Source organism: Cupressus sempervirens, chromosome 5 (assembly GCF_028749045.1).
Source record: "Cupressus sempervirens isolate cs-2001-9-10 chromosome 5, ASM2874904v1, whole genome shotgun sequence".
Taxonomy (NCBI): Eukaryota; Viridiplantae; Streptophyta; class Pinopsida; order Cupressales; family Cupressaceae; genus Cupressus; species Cupressus sempervirens.
In genome coordinates, this window is record NC_143122.1 from 700,392,273 (window position 1) to 700,400,222 (window position 7,950).

Below are 7,950 nucleotides of genomic sequence, written 5' to 3' on the forward strand. Positions count from 1 at the left end.
TAAATTTAAAACTTAGTAGATTGCTTACAATCTTGTTGTGCACTCAATAATTTGGAAGGAAAATTTTATGTTCATATCACATGCATGGATAACATTGATTTTAATTACCAAGCTTAATGCAATTCTAAGCAAGGAAATCATCAAATTAATTTCATGATATAACAAAATTAAGTTTGTTGTAAGAGAAGACACAATAAAATCTATGAGATACATTGTTGTAGGCATGCATTTTCCTCTCTAGAAAATGTATGGTAAAGGAAGATAAATCTCTTCCTTAATACAGAGCAATAAAATATTAAAGAATATTCCCAGATTCTAGACTGCTATCCAATAAAAATAATAATAATAGCATATAGAGGCTAATGAGTGTCCTAGACTAATATATTTCCTAAGTGACAAAACGGTACACATTACAATCTTGTGACCTCTAAGTCACATCCAACACTCAAATAATAAATTAGTAATTAAATAAATAAAGGCATATTAGTGTGCATGTTGGAGAATATGAAAATTTAAATATTTAACTCAAAAATAAAATAAAAGCCAAGATTGATCTTGACCGCCCTTCTAGAGCAGCCCCCAACATTTCCTAAGCCATCATAATGCAAAAAGTTTTCTCCACTCCCCAAGGCGTATTGTTAAATATGACATTCATTCTGACATGTCATGTCAAAACTTTTATCCTTGAGCTTGCCTCCTTGAAAAGGGGTTTCATCCCCATTAATATACTTGGGTGCATAGGAGAAAGGGTTAATGTCACATCCTTGTCCTATGCACTAGTTGTCCCCTCCTTGCAGTAGTGGTCACATGTTCCCAAGCATAGGTAGTCAACTTGAAATTTCTTGCAACAATGATCACGTGTTCCCAAGCATAGGTAGTCGACTTGAAATTAAGGGGGATTGGGATAGCAATCCCAAGGGATTTGTACTTAGGAGAATGTCAAGTTGACATTTAATATGATTTGTTCACATTAGGATTGTTGATTGGAGGGATGGGAAAAAGATGTCCTAAGGCTTGGATTAGTCAAAATTATGCACATGACCCATGTGGGACCTTGTGGGGACCACATGTAGGAAGAAATGTGACCTTGGTAAGAGTTAGGGAATGATGAGGATTTAAGATAGATAGGAGATTCACCCTTTAGATTTGTTTTTATTTTTATCAGATAATTATTTAATCATTTCAAGTCTTGAGTAGAGGATAATGACATTTAGTGTATTTGAGCTTAGTTTAAGGGTAATGTTTATATCAAGGGGCTCATTTAGAAACATGTAACAATTAAACCATATGGTAATGGAAAAGCTCAATATAGGAAAATAAATTAAATGAAATAAATAAGTTTACGAGAATGCATATATAATTGAACATGATGTTAAGTACGGAGGGTTTAATTAAATTAGTGTTAAGACTGTAAATGAGGATAGTTGGATGTAGATATAATAGGGTTAATATGAAGTAAGTTGTCGAGATGATGGGATTGGAGAATCAAGGATAAGGATGGATGGTGGATTAAAATAATAACTCAAATCTAGTTTTATCTAGTCAATAAAGCACATTGATAGATAAGAGTTACTAGATAGAATTGAATGCATGACAAACCTATGTAGATGTTGGATTTAATGTCAAATGAATTTTATATTTTTCTTGAGGGAATGTTAGTTAGATAATGAATGTTGTGGATTCGATTGAAGATATTAGTAGAATATCAAAGTTGATAGAATATATATACCAATTTGAAAATATAGTGTAGGAATAAAGCATTAGTTAGCTAGTATGTAATAAGGGTCAATACGCATGTCATTAGAGGTAGCTCGTCAGCTCATGTACCCTATGTATAATTAATGATAATATGATCCATGTACACCACATTTTACTACGTTAGTTGCATGAAATGATGAATACATATATGTCGGAATGACAAGCTATGTTATATACAAACCTTATTTATACGCTTGCACCTAATCCTTGCATAAGCAATTCATCTAACAAATTTAAATTGACACACTCAATACGACGGTGTAGTAGGATGTGTTAAATACTAATCGTGAATTATTATTGAGTTAAGTACTTTGAATTGGCCCTTAGACTTACTAAGAGTTCCTCATTTTATGTGCTTACTAATTCGTACTATGAAACTACTTTGAATCTTAACATGCTTTGATAATAATAATATTGATAGTGAGAAAGTAAGCTTATGGTGAATAATTAGATGTAATAATGTAAAAAGTAAATGTAATAGTATAGTAATTATAGTAATTAAAATAGTAAATGTAAAAGCATGGCAATGTAGCTAGATTAGTTAGTAGTTGATGAGCTAGATAGTTAGTAATTGTCTTTTGTTAGAGTGAGTTTAATTTATGTATTGAAATAGTAATTTTTGTGTTTAGGAAACTGTAGTGAGTGCTAGTTTGGTGAGGAAGCAATGTTGATAGAATACATAAGGATGACTAAATAGAGTAAAGAGGGAGAAAATGACTCAGTATTGGTCCAATCTTCGAGAGGACCTGTAACTAGTAAGATATGGATGCAAGCACATGATACACGTTTGGCACATAAAAAAATTTATTTATTTCATAAGTTGTGTATAATATGTGTTGAATGATGGATACTATCAATACAAGTGGCCCCTTCTCCATCATGTAGACTTCAAAGCTAGCTTTAGGGCATATCTTTTCTAATTTGCAATGGTTAGATCTGATATAGTATGGTACATAAGTGCAAATTTTCTTATTTGACTAAGGGTGCTTATGTGATGAGTACTAAATCTAAATTCTCTAGATATGTGTGTTTAATTGATTAAGATATACTACACTTCCACACTATATAGTAATTGTCACATTAGTATATATTATCATGATTAATGAATGTGTGTACATTGGTAATAAGGATAATAAGTAATTCTGATCCCCTTCCCTTACATGCTAGAATCACGACCTAGTCCATATGATACGACCAACAGATCCTAATAGAATATTAGTATCAGAGGCTTGTTAGGATATGAATTACCTCACTAATTTATGAGTGTTGTATCTTGAACTTTCTCTTTTGACTCGTGATGCTAACTTGAACTAGATTGTCATCCAATCTATTTGAAAACCTCGTGACTAAAATGTTACAACCGGATGACACTATCCACATGAGTCTTGAACTCCTATTCAATGATAACCTTGTTTTACAATATGTAATTTCTTATGCGACTTCATAAGCTACAAAAAAAATTAAAAATTGTTGTGTTTTTACTAGTAAAATTTAGGGCATGACACATGATCCACAATAAATTGAACAATACTAGATACTAAATTAATATGTATATCATTGTGCACATAAATGACAAAAATATATATCAAAATACATGTATCCATAGACAAAATTTTACAAAAATATATATCAAAGATCATGTATCCATGGACAAAGTACTCAAATATATATCAAAATACATAGATCCATATACAAAATGTGGCTGATCATGCCATCAGAATGTGTATAATATCAATGTTTCTATATACAATGTGGCATATGCCATCTCAAAATGTCGCACGATGCATCCTATGACAACTATACTATCCTAGGGTGTTGGTGGATGATCAAAATGCAGCCTCTTCACTGCACTAGGTGGATCAGATGCCTCCTACATAAACAAAAAAGGAAAACCCAAAGTTAGACTACTAAATTTATATGATTCTACGTATCTAACATTGAATTACTCAAATGCATAATGATCTTTTTTGTAATGGAGATTAATACTATCAAAATTTCATAATAAATAACTCTCTCGTCGACCTCCTGCACTAGTCAAGAGTCCTCTCGTATGCCCTCGGCAATGCTAGTACCTCTCTGATTGTGGGTTGTATATGTTCAAATATCTTTGTTAGATGAATCTACAATTTAAAGTATAACATTATAATTCATAGCATGCTAAATTTATAACATATTTAATCATGAATTCAAACTATAACTTACTATTGTAGGCTCCTCCTCAGGAGTGAGTGGCTGCGTCATCAAATCTACATAACTGTCCTGTCAGACCTCGTGTGCACTAGGAGTCTCCTATGAGATACAAAATAGTAGTTGTTAATATCATGAAAATCAGTTTTGAATTTATTTATGAAGATAAGGATAATCAAAAATAAATGATACTTATACATACAATGGGTCTCTCAGTGCGAATGGAAATCCCTGATGGTCTACGACACAAAATCTGTATAGGCTCATCACCAATAGCGACACCCTATATACAATAAAGAATGTAATTAAATGGGATTACCACAAACATTTTACAATAATTCATTGATATTTAATCAAATAGAAAGTGCCTAATTACCTTTCCTTTGTCAATGTGTGTTGGCTCACCCTCTGCACTTTGTCCCTTTGGGACAGGTGCTACCTGCAAGATAAAAGAAAGATTAGCAACCATATATGCTACAATATCAAATACAAAAAAAAAATGCAAACACAACATAATGTACCATAGATGTCTCAAGGCCAAATGAAATGGACAAGAGCGTGGCATCATCAATTTGTCTGAGCTCCTCCTCAGTCATCAACTAAACGTGAATGAAGATCACATACATATAAAAGTCAATATGGCTTAAAAATTAAAATAATTCTATTATAAAAATTAACTTGAAATCACATCTGTCATAACAAAAAAAATTATACACGTACCAACACCGAAGCAATCCATGCCTCTGCATTCCCCTCCTCTCTCGCATCAAGGTTTGTAGCCTCTACGTGTGTTTGGTGTATCGTCATCTAATACAAAATGATACTAAGGAAGATCACCTATGGGACCTAGGAAAATATTCTTGCACATAATGCAAGTGCGAGGCACACAAACATGTGATGAGCTAGCCGATGATGAACTAGCACCAGCATCATCAACACGAGGAGGCGGGATTGACCTAGCCTGAGATATCATTAGGCTACTTAGCCTATGAATGGCTTTGATAGTCTGAGAGCTAGCCTCTATCATAATATTTGGATGTTGCACTCGAGGAGGAGGGGAGATATCAGTGGGGGGGACAAAAGTGCTAGCTTTCTTCCGCTGGGAAGAGGGTCTATCCTGAGGAGCTCCTAGTCCTAAGCCCATGTTGGGCTTCATGCTCCAATAGTTCACTTTAAGTTTCAACACAAATTCTGCATATAATTTTCTAAGGAAATAAAATGGTATGTCTAAATTTCCATGTGGAGGGATATCAAAGACCATCCACCAAAGATCCCAAAAGTTTGCACATATGGCGTCATTTGTACACCATTTAATTGATAGTTTGGATTTTTTTGGGTCAACTGGTAAACCCATTTTCAGGTTCGCAAAAAGGCTGGCCAAATTGTCTTTGCTTATGTTGAGGGCTGCAACCTCATCATAATCCAAACCATCATCAAACATCGCGTGCATTTGATCATGCCAATGAAGAGCGGCATTTTGTTGGTTTGTAAGGGTTTCAATGTTATCCACTATGGTGTTTAACGTGGATAACATAGGAGCCAATGCGGGTACATTATTATATGTTCTATGCAAACCTCTCAACTCGGTGAGATTTTCATTTATCAAATCCTCGATTCGAGGAGGGTTTTGAGGGGGTAGAGGATCATTTGGTGGATGGTTTTGTGGGCGTACTGGATCGTTTGGTGGGGAGTTAAGAGGAATATTATTCCCTACCTTAGTGTCATCATTTTGATCAGCCATTCCTATTGAATTGCAAAACGTAATATATATTAAAAAAAACCTTAATTTTAACCTTTTTTTGCAAAAAACCCTAGATTCAACTAAAAAAAACAAAATCATGCTAAAATCTATCGAATTTAGATTAAAAAGTAGTTTAAAAGACAAAAAAAAAAACCTTAATATTCATATCCAATCTTATATTTGATATCCAGTCGCGCACTAATAATGGCCCCCAAAATGTGAGAAATAAGGGCCCACAGGTCTGTTCTTTTTTCTTTTTTAATGTAATGCTACAAGTATCGGATATCTGATATTATATCAGATATCCAATATTGGATCGAATATTCAATCATGCCCATATCTTATATTTTATATATAAGATATAACACATATTTTATATTTTATATATAGCTTTGAAATATTATATTATATTATATTTTATATATTTTTATATCATATTTTATATATATTATAATATAAAATATTATATTATTATATTATTATAATGTAATATTATTATTATATTATATTATTATAATGTATTATATTAAATTATATTATTATAGTTTATAATATATTATACTTTTTTATTATTATATTATAATATATATATATTATATTACATTACTATATATTATAATATTAAATATTATATTATATATTTAATAATTATTATATTATAGTATAATAATAATTATTATTATAATATTATATTATATATTTAATAACAATATAATATTATAATATTATAATAATATTATATTATAATGTATTATACTGTTATAATATAATGTTTTTATATTATTATAATATTATAATAATAATGTCATATGATTATCGAATATCTGATATTAGATCGGATATCCGATAAGGCTTGGCCTTTCCTTCCAGGCTTGGTACCTGGATAGGTGAAAAAAAGTCAGAGCGGATTTTGAAGGACTTTTAGACGTGTTCAAACTCTATTTTTTTCACATCGCCACTTTTTGGCACACCATGATCCTACACATATCCACACTTTAGACCATTACATATGTCCACCCTTAAACATCACACACTAAAGAAAAAATTAAGCTTAGCAAAAATAAGTGAACTTTGACTATTTAACATTTTTAGTCTTAGAATAAAGCTTAGTGTGTGATCTTTAAGCCATCTAATTACATACTTTACAGTCACCCTTACTAAACCAGACAATGAATCAAAAGCCTAATGACAATATGTCCATACATTAGATTGGTAGACTACTTTATCAAAAACTTATCACCCAAGAAAAAATGTGATCACACAACAACCTATCACAAACACATATCACCCTTAGAACCACTTGGCAGCCTCTTACCTCATGAAGTTTGGATATTCGATAGAAGCATAAGAAGGGTTGACCTTTCCATGACCACATATCCTAGAATATCTCTTTCTTCTCTTAGTAGTGGAGGATCCACCAATGCACTAATTGTTCAAGTTGACTTCCACATCATATGGACCTTGTGTCTTCAGTTCAAATTGCACAAGCATTTCAGTTGCATGTGTTGGCACCATGTCTTCCTCTCGGTCACCAAATGTTGCTTTAACCCTCTCCCAATCATGACCTCTTATGTTACCCCTCTACACATGCAACTATCTCGTAATCATAGGTTTATCCTCATTGTTGAAAGGAGTGTTGGATTGCTAAGGGGTCACCTTTTGGCATTGCACCACCCAATTTTCAATCAACACCCATTCCAGGTCTATTGACTAAAGGAATTGTAGAAGTTTGAACTAGCCCCACCTTGCTATTGGGAGATGAGTATGTGGAGGGGCATTGGACACCCATACCACAAGTGGCTCAAGCTCTCTAAATTTGCCACTAGTTAATCTCCATGGGTGATTTTCTATGTAAATACCAAGATTTTCCCTTCAAATAATATCTTCTATCCCTCCTCCCCATTGCAACATAATACATTCCCTTGCAATGTATAATATCACCCACCATAAGAGCCAATGCAAGAAAGAATAAAGATATATCAAGATTGTTTTGGTTTTCCATTCTATTACTACATATTCCTCCCCAAAGAGAAAAGTTGTTACATCCCATAAACAATTGTCATCAAACTGAAAGACATGGCTTGACCGGATAGTCAATATTAGCCTAGTGAATGGCGAGGCTTGACCACATGTATATAGTGCAAAGTTAGCCTCTATCAATGCACACAATGAAAAATTTGCAATTTCAAATTTGACAATTTCCTTCCATTCTACATGTCTTTCTTAAAAGGTAATGTCTCTCAAGAAACTTCTTGACATTGGGT